Consider the following 14,133-nt stretch of genomic DNA (forward strand, 5'->3'; position numbering starts at 1 on the left):
AATTTCATGTTCTTCAAATTTTCTTGTAATATCTCTTTTTATATCTAGATCATGTATCCATTTTTTACTTTATCTTGGGAAATGGTGGAAGATATTGATCTGTGCCCAATTTCTGCCATACTGCTTTCCAGTTTTCTTATTTTTTCAAACAAATAATGAATTCTTAAACCCAACTTTGACTTTATACTTGTCAACTACAGGGTTACTGTTTGTCATTTTAATAGCAATAGTAATCCATCACAGTCATCTACTACAACTTGTTCAGACACACCCCAATTGATAAACATAGTATTAATTTTTTGACTTTACAAAAAGAACTGCTACAAATCTGTTTGTACTTATAGATTCTTTTCCTTTTCCTTTAATCTCTTTGGAATACAGACCCAGTAGTAGTTGTATTGTTGGGGTATATACACTTTTTTTTTTTTTGATAAAATTGTCATTTTTATTATATTAGCCCTGTCTGACCATTTATTTAAATCTGATTTTATTTGTGTACAATGATTTTTTGTATTTGTTCATATATAAACTGGGTCTGCTTTGATATATTTAGTATAAAATAACTAGAGTTATTTTAAAAGGATTATCTCTAATAATCTCTCTCTCTCTCTCTCTTTCTCTCTCTCTCTCTCTCTCTCTCTCTCTCTCTCTTTCTCTCTCTCTCTCTCTTTCTCTCTCTCTCTCTCTTTCTCTCTCTCTCTCTCTCTCTCTCTCTCTCTCTCTCTCTCTCTCTCTCTCTCTTTTTTCCCCCCTGAGGCTGGGGTTAAGTGACTTGCCCAGGGTCACACAGCTAGAAAGTATTAAGTGTCTGAGACCAGATTTGAACTCTGGTCCTCCTGAATTCAAGGCTGGTGCTTTATCCATTGCACCACCTTGATGCCACCTCACTGCCCTCTCTAATAATCTCTTCCTTCAGGAACCTATGGTAACATATAAGAATTCTAATGATTTATGTGAGTTTATATTCTATTACTTTGTTGAAATTATTATTTCTTTTTTTCTTATTTTAATAGTTTTTATTTACCAGATATATGCATGGGCAATTTTACAACATTGACAATTGCCAAATCTTTTGTTCTAATTTTTCCCCTCCTTTCCTGTCCCCTCCCCCCAGATGGCAGGTTGACCAATACTTGCTAAATATGTTAAAGTATAAATTAAATACAATATATGTATACATGTCCAAACAGCTGTTTTGCTGTACAAAAAGAATTGGACTTTGAAATAGTGTACAATTAGCCTGTGAAGAAAATAAAAAATCTAGGCGGACAAAAACAGAGGGATTGGGAATTCCATGTAGTGGTTCATTGTCATCTCCCAGAGTTCTTTCGCTGGGTGTAGCTGGTACAGCTCATTACTGCTCAATTGGAACTGATTTGGTTCATCTCATTGTTGAAGTTGGCCTCGTCCATCAGAATTGATCATCATATAGTATTGTTGTTGAAGTATATAATGATCTCCTGGTCCTGCTCATTTCACTCAGCATCAGATCATGTAAGTCTGTCCAGGCCTTTCTGAAATCATCCTGTTAGTCATTTCTTAAAGAACAATAATATTCCATAATATTCATATGCCACAATTTATTCAGCCATTCTCCAATTGATGGGCATCCACTCAGTTTCCAGTTACTGCCACCACAAAGAGGGCTGCCACAAACATTCTTGCACATACAGGTCCCTTTCCCTTCTTTAAGATCTCTTTGGGATATAAGCCCAATAGCAACACTGCTGAGTCAAAGGGTATGCACAGTTGGATAACTTTTTGAGCATAGTTCCAAATTGCTTTCCAGAATGGCTGAATGTATTCACAATTCCACCAACAATGGTATGTACACTTTTATAAACATATTGGCACAGTTTCCAATTGTTCTCCTCTGTGGTTAGACCACTTTAGAATTCTACCAATAGTACAATCATGGGCCAATTTATTTTCACATCAATTCTAGCTATTGTCATTTTCCTATTCTGCCTGTTAGTGAATCTGAGAGGTGTGAAGTGCTCTCCACCATCTTATGAACTATATCCAAATTTGAGCTTTTTTTGTTTTTTTGTTCATTTTAAGAAGAGCTCTGTTCCTAGGGCACAGGGGTGATTGTCTCAAGCTTCTTTTGCAGAGAAACAATGGCTTCTCACTGACTGTGCTGGGGCCAATGGTGCTGCAGGCTTTCCCACTATGCTGGGTGCGCCTGGCCAATTCCCACCTGTTATGCTGGGGTTTGTGAGCTCACAATTTGCCTTCTCTGTTTTGGAGGTCTGACAGGTGGTCTGCTGATCAGCTTTCCTTCTGAACCAGAAAAGAGTAGCCAACACTGCTATATTTTGGCTATGAATGTCTTGCTAGATTTTCTGCATCTGGCCTCCCCATGCTGGACCTCCTTGTGCTGAGCTACATTTCCTCTAGCACAATTGCACTAGACCTTCTCTTAAGTCCTTTCACAATATCTTATTCTGGAAAAAATATGGTAATATGAATGTTTGTGAGTTTTCTCATTACAAAATCCATTCAGAGGCTAGATGTAGTGTTGATTCTAAGGGAAGCTGGGGAGAGCGGAGCCAATGATCTCTCTATTCTCCAAATCTTGGCTCTGACTGGAAATGCTTTTTTAAAAAATAGCTTTTTTATTTTTCAAAATGCATGCAAAGATGTTTTTTAGCATTCACCCTTGCAAATCCTTGTGTTTAATATTTTTTCTCCCTTCTTTCCCACCTTCTCCTAGATAGCTAGCAAGCATGTACAGTTCTTCTAAATATATTTATGCCTGGAAATTCTTGATTTGGACTTTATCTCTACGATGAAAAATCAGATATTGAAAAGTCCAAAGGCACAATCTATATCATTTTATATGTTGAGACCAAACAGTTTTCAATATAAACTTCCCAAGCCAGCACAAAAAGGAAAATGACACTAGATCTGGCAACTGTGTGGGTATATGAGACAAGGGTCAGTGAGGAGTTAAGAATGACAAGGAGGTTGTGAACCTAATCTCTTATTCTAGCCATTTTTGTGTCTTCAATACCTGTTCAGGCCTGTTTAACAGTCACTCACTCAAAGAGCTAATATTTTAATCTAGCAGCTTTAAATGAATAGACAAATGAGTTTATCTTTGAATCCTAACTAGATAAGAAGGATGTAGGATGATTTAACAAAAAGGGGACTGATGTGGTCAGCCTTGGACCCCACAATAATCACTTTGATAGCTGTACAGATAACAGAAGGGAGAGAGGAGAGATGATCCTATGAGACTAACAATGATGTCCCTCCAATCATTTAACAATGAGTGATGAATTAGGGCAGTAGACATGAAGTGGGGGAGAAAGGGGCTCATATGAGAGATTTTGGGGAGTAAGAAGCCACTAGATCTGGCAAAGGAGTGGGCAAATATAATGTTCAACTGTGAGGAGTTGAGAATGACATTCAGGTTATGAACTTAAGTAACTGGGAACATTGTGGCAGCCCCAACAGAAATGTAAAGACAGAAGGTTGGTGGGTTGGGGGGGGTTAGGATAATGAGGGCAATTTCTAAAATGTTGAGTCTGAAAAGTGCATGGGATATCAAATCAATTGTAAATGAAGAGTAGGCAGTTTGTGATGTGATGTTGGAGGTCAGGAGAGAGACTGAACCTGGAATCATAGATCTGGTAGTTTTCACTTTGGAGACAATATTTAAACATATGGGAACTATTGAAGTGTTATAAAAGGAGCCAGGTGAAGACTCCAGAAGGTCAGAGTTCAAGTATGGTCTTAGCAACAAACTGACTGTATTATCTTAGGTAGTTCCTTAACCTCTCATTATGCCAGTGCAACTTTGCATGAAGAAAAGTTGCAGATGAGAGGTAGTTTTTTATTGTTAGAGTTCTCTACAATAATTGATTCATAGGTCTGGGGAAAAAATAAGAACATAAATTATTATTACAGGTGTATGCCCTTGGTTCTAAACCTGGATTATCTTTTTTTTAATTAAAAAAATTTTTTTAATGTTCCAAAATCTAGCTAATGACCACTATGGCTACATTTTGAGTGGTGGTAGGGCAAGTTTCATTTTCCTCCTTGTTTTTCTTTTTCCTGTAAATTTCTCTTAATAATTATTTCTGTTTTTTTTTTTTTTTTGAAAATGCTTTCACTTTCTCTTCTGCCTCTCCAGCTTCAGACTGCGGTCAAATAAAGCTTCAGTCCTGTGGAAGGCTAGTTGAAGCCAGCATCTCCAAAATCAGAAGGGCTTAGATAAGCCTACGCAACAGAGAGAGCAGATACAACAAGGCCTGGAGAGCAAGGTTGGTGGGGAGTGCAGGGATGTGAGCATCCTGAGGGAGGGGAGAATAAAAGAGTAAGAGTAAGAGAGAGAAAAGAGAGAGAAACATACAAACAGGCAGAAGCACAGAAGGAAAAACAGACAAAGAGGAAAAAAGAGACACACAGAGAGAGACAGAGACACAGAAACAGAGAGATGCACAGAGAAACACAGAGAGAGAAATAGAGAGACAGAGAGACAGACAGACAGACACACACACACACACACACACACACACACACGTGAGCCAGGAAGAGACAAAGAGGAAGGATTAGCAGTGACACAAAGTGTCAATATTAATTAGAGAAATTGATCTATAGTCTTCTTTTTTGTTGCTCCTACTTTATGTATAAAAAACATGTTGTTTCATGTAAAGAATTTGATAGTAGCTCTAGTTTACTGATTTTTTTTCAAAATAGTTTATATTTTATTGAAATTAATTTTTCTTCAAATTTTTGGTAGAATCCACACTTCTGTTTATTGGGATTTTGTCCCTAGAAAACTCATTTTTAGTTTATTCTTTTTCTTTTATAAATATGGAATTATTTAAATATTTGATTACTTCTATTAATGTAGGCAATTTGTGATTTTATAAACTCTCAGCTATTTAAGTTAGCTTGTTAGTTTTATTGGCATACAGTTGGGAAAATAACTAATTATTGCTTTACTTTCACTTCCTTTATTGTTGTATTCTCTTTTTAAATTTTTGATACTGATAAGTTTTTTCTTCTCTTTTTCAATAATTAAAGTTAGATAAGTGTTTTATTTTCCCCATAAAACCATATGCTAGTTTCATTTATTACTTAATGGACTTTTTACAATAAATTATTTTTTTATCATTCCTTTCATTTGAATTTTATTTTGGTTTTTATTGTGGAGTTTTATTTCATGATCTAGTTTTTTTTTTTTTTTTTTTTTTTTTAACTCAGCTTTTAAGTCTAGTTAAAGTAAGGCTCTGTTTCTATCATGGAGAATGCACTTTCCCAAGCTTCAAATATTTTGTGCAGCTATTTCCAGAGCTCCTTTTAGGAACCTGGCCATAAGCACTCTTTTCTGCCTGGAATTGTTAGGAGTGTTCCCACCCCACTACAGTTGTAAGATCTAGTCTTCTAAAGCAAGAGTCCTTATTTAGTGTTAATATGGCGACCTCTAGTGTTCTGAGGCCTCCAGAAGCTACCATAGCCACCACTGCATATTCTTGGTTTGCTGGTTTCTCAAGGCCTTCTCACCTTACTGACAAACCTGCAGATCTTGCAAGTTGTCTTTTGTGTCTCTGGGCTGAGAGGTCTAGAAACCACTGGTGTGCTGATGATGATTGAGAAATTGCTAGTCCAATTCTTGCTTTTGGGGCCAGGGTCAGGACTGAACACATGACTCCCTTGACCTTCTAAGTTCTCTTTGACTGGAAAATGTTCTCCATCTTATTGAGTATTCTGATGCTATATAATTTGTTTAGAGTTATTATTTAAAGGAATTTGTAGAGGTTTGGGTAAGAGGTTGGGTGAGTTCCTGTCTTCCCTCTACCATTATGGCTCTGCCTCCTCTAGTTTTCTTTTTTAAATTGAATGCCCGATTCATTTATCTGTTATTTCTCTTTTTATTGATACAAACATATGTATGTGTTCATGCATATATATATTATATATATATTTTATATATATAATATATATATCTTTATGTATGTACATATGTATATATTTTTTCCTAAGTATTCTTTTGGATACATGTGGATGCATATAACAATTCATCAATTTTGGTATGTTGTCTATTGATTTTCATATTTAATAAAACTATTGTTTTTTCAATAGAATTAAAACAAATGAGGAATTCATCACTTCTCTCTCTGGAGGTGAATTAGAATGAACAAATTAATTTTTGATCTATGCATCCAAAATTCTTTATTGAATATTTTTAAAAAATTTATTATGGTCTTAAATGCACTATTTCTGCTTTTCTGCATTAGTTTCTGAGGTTTTATGGTATAATACATGCTAAATTTTTGTGAAGTTGTCATGCATACCCACTCATTTCTGTCCCCATATAATTTTTTTCAGAAGTCTATCATCTCTATCTTCTCCAAATTTCCTCTACTTAACTTCTTTATTCATTTCATGATTACATTTATTTGATTCTGATAGGGGATAAATTGAGGTGCCCCATTAGTATAGTTTTACTTCCTGTTCTTAAAGGAAAAGCTTGTTAACTAGTTAAAGCTTTTCCTTTAAGAATTCAGACCCCCTCTTCTTTCTCTCTTCCTCCCTTCCTCCCTCCCTTCCTCCCTCCTTCTCTCTCCCTCTCCCTCTTCCTCTCATTTTCTCTCTCCCTCTCCCTGTCTCTCTCACATATACAGAAGCACAACCATTTGCATTTATTCTACTTCTGACCATTGCTTCTCTTCCCTTCACCTGTTCTTTACTGCCCCTCTCCACCCTGTCCTCTTAGACTCATTCCCTTTTACTTTCCTGTTCAGTCAGATAGATTTCCTATATCTGATTGAGCATCCATGTGTATGTATGTGTACACAAATTGTATACACATACTTACATGACTGTGTATCTATGTGTATATCTGTATCTCTACATATTGTTTTCTCTTTGAACAAATTCACATGAAAGTAAAATTCAAACAACCCAGTTTCACCCTTTTCCCTCTCAACTGTAAATACTCTTCCTTGATTATCTTTTTATATAAGAAAAATTTCTTTATTCTTCTTCCTTTCATTTTCTTCCAATGCATCCTTTATTTTTCACCCTCCATTCTTATTGAGATTATCACAAAACAATCAATTCACACCCATGCCTTCTTTCTATGGAGAATCCTTATAACTGATTACATAATGATAAAGTTCTCAAGTATTATCTTCTCATTTGGGAATGTAAACTTTTTTTTTTTTTTTTTTTTTGAGGCAATGGGTTTAAGTGACTTGTCCAGGTTACAGAGCTAAGAAGTCTTATGTGTCTGAGGTCACATTTGAACTCAGCTCCTCCTGACTTTAGGGCTGGCACTTCTCTGTCACCTTGCCACCTAGATGCCCCTAAATGTAAACATTTTAATTTTATCAAGTTTCTTATGATTTGCCACTTTTGTTTACATTTTCATCCTTTTCTCGAGTCTTGTGTTTGAAAATCAGATTTTCTGAACAGTTTTTCACTTTAATGCTTGAAATGCCGCTATTTCATTAAATATTGATTTTTTGGAAGATATACTCACATTTGTTGGGAATATTCTTGATTATAATCCTAGCTCCTTTGCCTTCAGAAATATCATATTTCCAACTTTTTCTTCCTTTATTGTGGTGATTGCTAAATCTTATTTAAATAACTCTGTGGTTACACAATATTTGAATACTTATTTTTCTGGATGTGTGCATTATTTTCAATATGGCCTTAGTTCTGCAAGTTGGTTATAGTATGACTGAGTTTTTGTTTTGAAATCTGTTCAAAGATGGTCATCAGTGGAGTCTTTCAATTTCTATTATACTCTTCAGTTCTTAGGATGTTGTGGGAATTTTTCTTTCTCAATCTATTAAACCTTGTCCACACTCCTTTTTTGATAATGGCTTTTGATTAATCCAGTAAGGCTTAAATTATCTTGCTACAATTGCTTTTCTATTTTGCTTATTTATTAATGAAATAACATATTCTCTCTCTTCTTTTTTTTTAAAGTCTTTATTTGTTGTTTTACTGTTTTTTGTATTTACTTGCCCATTTCTAGTTTTAAGGAATTATTTTCTTCAGTGAGATTTTATTTTTCTTCCCCATCTGGCCAATTTTGCTTTTTAAGAATACATTTACTTCTTGTTTTTTGGGTACCTTTAAAATAAAACAGCTATCTCTTTGCATTGAGGTTGTGAACTTGGGTAACTGGTAGTATCATGATATACTCAACCAAAAAAAAAAAAAAAAAAAAAAAAGGAAAGTCAGAGGAGGGGTGGGTTTGGGGTTAAGATAATGAAGGCAGTTTTTAAAATCTTGAATTTGAAATGTGTATGGGGCATCCAATAAATGCTAAATGAGTTGTAGGCAGTTCATGATGTTTGGTTGGAGATCAGAAGAATGACTAAAGCTGGAAATATAGATCTGATGGTTTTCACACGAAGACAATCATTCAATATATCAGAACTATAGAAGTGTCATAGAAAGAGCCAGCTAAACACTCCAGAACTTAAGATTTCACGTCTGATCTCAGCTACAAACTGATTGTATTATCGGAAGTCCTTAACCTTTCAATTTTCAAGGGCAAGTCTGCATGAGGAAAAGTTATAGATGAGAGGTAGTTATGGATGGATTGAGCTCTCTACACTAATTGACTCATAGATCTGAGAAAAATAAAAATATAATTGTTTCTAAATCTGGACTACCCCTTTTTGATCTTTAAAAAAATTTGGCCCGAGTTTGACTAATTGCCATGTTTACATTATAATTTGAGTAGTAGTAGGGCAAACACTACTTTTTCCTTTTCTTGTAAATGTCTATTAATAATCACTTCTGGGTTTTTGAAAATGCTGCATCTTCTGTTCTCCTGGGTGTCCTGCTTCAGAGGCTCTCCCTAGTGTTTCAGACAGTAGGCAGGTGGACGGTTAATTGCAGCCAGCATCTCCAAAGACAGAGGGACTTAGACAAGTCTATGCAAGAGAGAGGGAGAGCAGGTATCACAAGGCTTGAAGAGCAAGGTTGGTGAGTTGTGTAAGACTGAGGGCATTCTGAAGGAGGGGAGAATGAGAGAAAGCAAGAGTAGAAAGGGAGACTAAATGAGCCACAGGAGATATGAAAGTGACTCATAGGAATGATGTTAGGGACAAACTAGGCTACTCTGTTCATTCCAAAAAATGGGAAAACTAAGTATCAGAGAAGAGAAGGGACTTCTGTAGCATTAATAGTGGCTTCAGACTTCAGAGTAAGAGAGATTAAGAAACAGAAAGAGGCAAAAGGTGGTATAGTTAATCAGTCATTAAACATTTATTATTTGCTATGTGCCAGGTACTGTGTTATGTGCTAGGCAAACAGAGACAACAATGACAGTCCATGCTTGAGGAAAAACATGAGAAAATAAGAGCATAGAACCAATAGGAGAAATACATAAGTTGTGAATCTAGCATGAAAGATATGTAAACAGTAAGAAACAAAAAAAGAGTGGAGCAAGGTGGGGGAGGTGCTGAGAAGAAGGTGAAGAGAGAGACAGAACCATGCACACACACACACACACACACACACACACACACACACACACACACAGAGAAAGAGAGAGAGAGAGAGAGAGAGAGAGAGAGAGAGAGAGAGAGAGAGAGAGAGAGAGAGAGAGAACATTAGCAGAGACAGAAAGAAGTGCAGAAAAGAAAGAAGAAAAAAGAGGAAGATGAACAGATAATCAGACAGAAAAACAACAAAAAAAGAGATAGAAATGTTTTGTTGGAGTCAAATTAATCAGGTAATAAGGGACATCAGAAGGTTTGGGGAGATCAGATGACTCAGGGATCTTGGGTCAGAGGCTTCAAGAGTTTTAGGCAGGCATATGCTTCAGAGGGTCCCTGGAATACCTAGCTTGCTCTCAAGGTAGAGTATTAGTGCATTCTCTCTTCCATTTTCTTCTCTCCACTCACCTAGACCCACATTTTGAAGTCTTTATAATGATGGCTATTCAGGGTTTTGCTGTTCTCTCCCTTCATCCAGTAAAGTGATTTTGGAAACATTTGTTTTATTTGAATAAAATCTTTTTAAATAATGTAATTGAAATTGTCCATTTTATGCTAGTGTTCTCTAGCTCTAGTTTACTCATTGTTCTACTATCCATAAGACTTGTAAGTAATAATTGTCATATTCTTCAAATTTTCTTGTAATGTCTTTTTATATCTAGATTATATATCCATTTCTTACTTTATCTTGGGAAATGGTGTAAGATACTGATTTATGCCTAAATTTTGCCAAACTGCTTTCCAGTTTTCCTATTTTTTAAAACAAATAATGAATTCTTAAACCCAACCTTGATTTTATACTTGTCAACTACAAGATTACTGTTTGTCATTTTTATAACACAATAGCAATCCATTACAGTAATTTATTTACTACAACTTGTTCAGCTACACCCCAATTGGTAAACATACTAGCAATTCTTTGACATTATAAAAAGAGGTGCTATAATTCTTTTTTTTTTATTATTATTTTTTTACATATAGTTTCTGTTCCTTTTCTTTTAATCTCTTTGGAATACAAATCTAGTAGTAGCAATATTGTTAGAGCAAAGGGTATACAGACTTTTATAAACATTTTGGCACACTTCCCAATTGTTTTCCATCATGGTTAGATCAAATTACAACTCCACCAACAGCACAATCATGGGCCAATTTATTTTCACATCAATTCTAGCTATTGTCATTTTCCTCTTCTGTCCTGTTAGTGAATCTGATAGGTGTGAGGTGATACCTCAGAGTTGTTTTAACTTTCATTTCTGTAATTATTCCTGATTTAGAGCATTTTAAGTTAACTATTTGTAGCTTTGATTTATTCTTTTGAAAACTATCTCTTCAACCCTTTGATCATATATCCACTGAGGAATGGCTCTAATTCGTATAAATTTGGCTATTACCAGACACTTGCTTTTTCCTTCTTCCTTTACAATTGTGTTTGTATTTGTTTTGTTTTTGCTTAACCTTTCTACTTTTATGTGATTAAAATTATCCACTGTGCCTGCCATGATCCTTTCTATGTCTTATTTTATCATGAAATCTAGCAGGCAGTTATTTTTTTTCATAGTCTGCTAACTTGCTTATGTTTTCACCCTTTATATCCTAATCACATATTTATGTGTTCCTTAGTTTGGGGAATGGTATGAATTATTGGTCTATGCTTAGTTTGTGTCAGAATGCTTCCTATTTCTTCCCAGCAGTTTTTATCAAATAGCACCCTCCTTCACCCTTTTTTTCATTGATTTCCTTTATATTCTAGGTCATTTTCTTGCCAGATGGATTTTGTTATTATTTTTTCCAGCTCTATAATTATTTGGTAGTTTGAATGGCATGAGCCCACCCCTAAGCAATGGATATTTCTTGAATACTTTATATCTGTTTTTACTTATGTAAAAGTGTTTTACAACTGCATGCATATAGTTCCTTGATGTGTCTTGAGAAGTAGATTCCCAAGTGTTTTATATTATTTGCATTTAATTTAAATGGAATTTACCTTTTTATTTCTTTATGCTTGGTTTTCTTGGTAACATGTAGACATCTTGTAATTCATGTAGTGTTATTTTATTCCCTAAAACTTTCTTAAAGGTATTAATACTTCACACTAGTTTTTAAAGTTGATTCTCTAGGCTTCTCTAAGTTTCTCCAAGGATTCTCTAAGTTTCTCTTCTGCAAAGAGCAATAGATTTGTTTTTTCATTTACCATTCTTATTGCTTTAAGCTTTTTCTTATCTTATTTCTATAGCTCTCATTCCTAATATGAAAGTAATTACTAATAATGATAATGGATATCCTTTTTCCACCTTGATCTTATTGGGAAAGCTTCCTGTTGATCCCCATTAGCAATATTGCCTGCTTTTTAATTTAGATGGAGCTCTTTCTTAAAATAATATCTAATATCTAATTACTCACAGATTTTCTAGGGTTTTTATAGAAATGGGTGTTGTATTTTGTTAAAAGTCTTTCTCTTCATTTATTGAAGTAGTTATTTAATAGTTTTTTATATGATCAATTATTCCTTGAGTTTTTCTAATATTAGACTAGTCTTTCATTCCTAGTAAGTTTCAACTGATCATATTTCATGATCTTTGTAATATACGATTGTAATCTTCTTGTTATTTTTCTTTTTCTTTTTAAAATTTATTTATTTATTTTCTGATGCAATTGGGGTTAAGTGACTTGCCCAGGGTCACACAGGTAGGAGTGTCTTAGATCAGTTTGTATCTGCTTATTTCTTGTGGGGGATAGTGTTAACCTCCTCATGCTTCAATCTCTTTTGCTCTGCTGTTTCACAGACAGTTCCTCGGGTCTTTAAGTTTTTGTTGTAATTGTCTTCAAACAAGTTGCTCTTGTACTATATCTAATAAGGCCTGAATTTTTTTTTCACATACTAAGGGCCACTGTTCTATCCACAATGGGATTTTCCAATGAATGGGAACAGGTGAGAGTGCAGGCAGGACTTCAACAGCAGCCCTGCCTAAAAAACCAAAGTACTTATTTGTAATCCTAACTGTTGTAAAACATTTCTTCCCCTCAGATTGATGGGAATTTTTCTACTACAAAAGGAGTAAAAACTCCTGTTTTACCTTCAAATATCCATCTCAAAGGAGTGATACTAACTTCAGTTGCTATTGAGCCTCCTATACCAAACATATAGGTGTCTGCCTTAATCTTTGGCCAATGACTGGGTCAATTGGCATTTCTAATTACTGTACAATCTGTACCCATATCTACCAAACTTATCAATGGTATGCCATTTACACAGATAGTGAGCAGAGGATGGTCAACTGTGACAGCTGCAGTCCAGAATATTCCTGGATTCTGTTACTGGGAGTCAAAATCTGGGCAAATATCACCAGATTGCTTATCAGGAGTCTGTATCAGTAAACCTGATGTTACTACTTCTCCTGGTTGACAAGTCACATATTATCTAAAGCTATTAGTGACTGGGATATTAGCTACACATTCACCAGTTTCCCAAATTAGTGTATGGATAGACACTGTTTTGTAAACATTTTCAGGAAGTAAAATGGTTAAGCCTACTGTGCCTGGAGGCAAAGAATCTATAGGATGGAAAGGGACAGATTTTACCTCTCCAGGGGATATCTCAGTAGTCCCAGCTGCATATAACTCTATTCTCTCCAACTGTAATCTCTTTCCCACATCAGGTTGCTTCTCAGCGTATTGATCATGTTGGAGTAATGAATTCATTACTTCTGAAGATTTTCTGGGTGTAACATCAGGTGCCATCATGCCCCAAATGTTTTTTGCCTGGGTCTCTGGAGCCGAGTCCTACTTCTCATTTCCCTGAGTCAATCTACCTTCTGATGCTCAATGGAAGCCTTTGTTGCATTTTGGACATGGGGTTTTGGGTCTTGTTCTCCCACCCTGTTTTCTCACTCTATCTTTATGCCAATATTGAGCTTTCAAATGCTCTACTTTACCACATTGAAAACATTGACCAGTCTCTCTGGAAGTCCCTTGCCAAAAGGGACCCTGTCTTCCCATGTTCAGATCTTGAAAAGCTTGCATCATAGCCTGGATATAAAAGGTATTTGTGCCCACTGTGGCACAGCATCTTCTGATCTCCTCTAAAGGAGCATCCTTATGTAATCCTAATATAATTCTTCTACAAATCTCATTAGCAATTTCCTTAGAAAGTTGTCTTATAATTTCTGTTGCTGCATTTTCACTAATAGTTCATATGATAGCTAACTGCAGATGTCCCACAAAATCAGCAAAGGATTCATTTGAACCTTGTGCTATTTTTGTGAAAGCTTCCCCTCTATCTTGTCTTCCTGGGAGGGTACTCCATGCTTTGATAGCAGCAGAAGCAATTTGCTCATATGCTCATAGAGGGTAATTAATCTGTGCTAAAGCATCTGCATAAGGACCTACACCTAATTGATCAGAGGTAACTGGTATATTAACTCCAATTTGCCTATTTTGTTGGGCTTGTATCCTGCAGCATTCACTATACTCAGAAAGTCGGAACAGGTTTTGTTCAGGTTCTAAACATATCCTTGCTATAAACTTCCAATCATTAGACGTTAAAACTTCAAAAGCCAAATTCTCTAATAATATCTTAACATAAGATGATGTAGACCCATAAAGAGTGTAAGCCTCTTTTAGATCTTTCATTATTTCCAGATTAAATGGAGTGTAT

At 35.3% G+C, this 14,133-nt stretch overlaps 1 protein-coding gene across 2 annotated transcripts in view; it reads left to right on the top strand.

The window, feature by feature from the left end:
• Positions 1-14,133, top strand: part of LOC141563666 (interferon-induced very large GTPase 1-like) — a 45,640-nt gene that overhangs the window by 11,060 nt on the left and 20,447 nt on the right. The window contains exon 1 of one of the 2 annotated variants that reach the window (XM_074305054.1): positions 4,140-4,271. The exons of the other annotated variant lie outside the window; for it this stretch is intronic. The gene's annotated coding sequence lies outside the window, so the exon portion shown is untranslated. Of the gene's footprint in view, positions 1-4,139; positions 4,272-14,133 lie in introns of those variants that run through there. 2 annotated transcript variants of the gene reach the window in all.

This window comes from Sminthopsis crassicaudata, chromosome 3, assembly GCF_048593235.1.
Source record: "Sminthopsis crassicaudata isolate SCR6 chromosome 3, ASM4859323v1, whole genome shotgun sequence".
Classification (NCBI taxonomy): domain Eukaryota; kingdom Metazoa; phylum Chordata; class Mammalia; order Dasyuromorphia; family Dasyuridae; genus Sminthopsis; species Sminthopsis crassicaudata.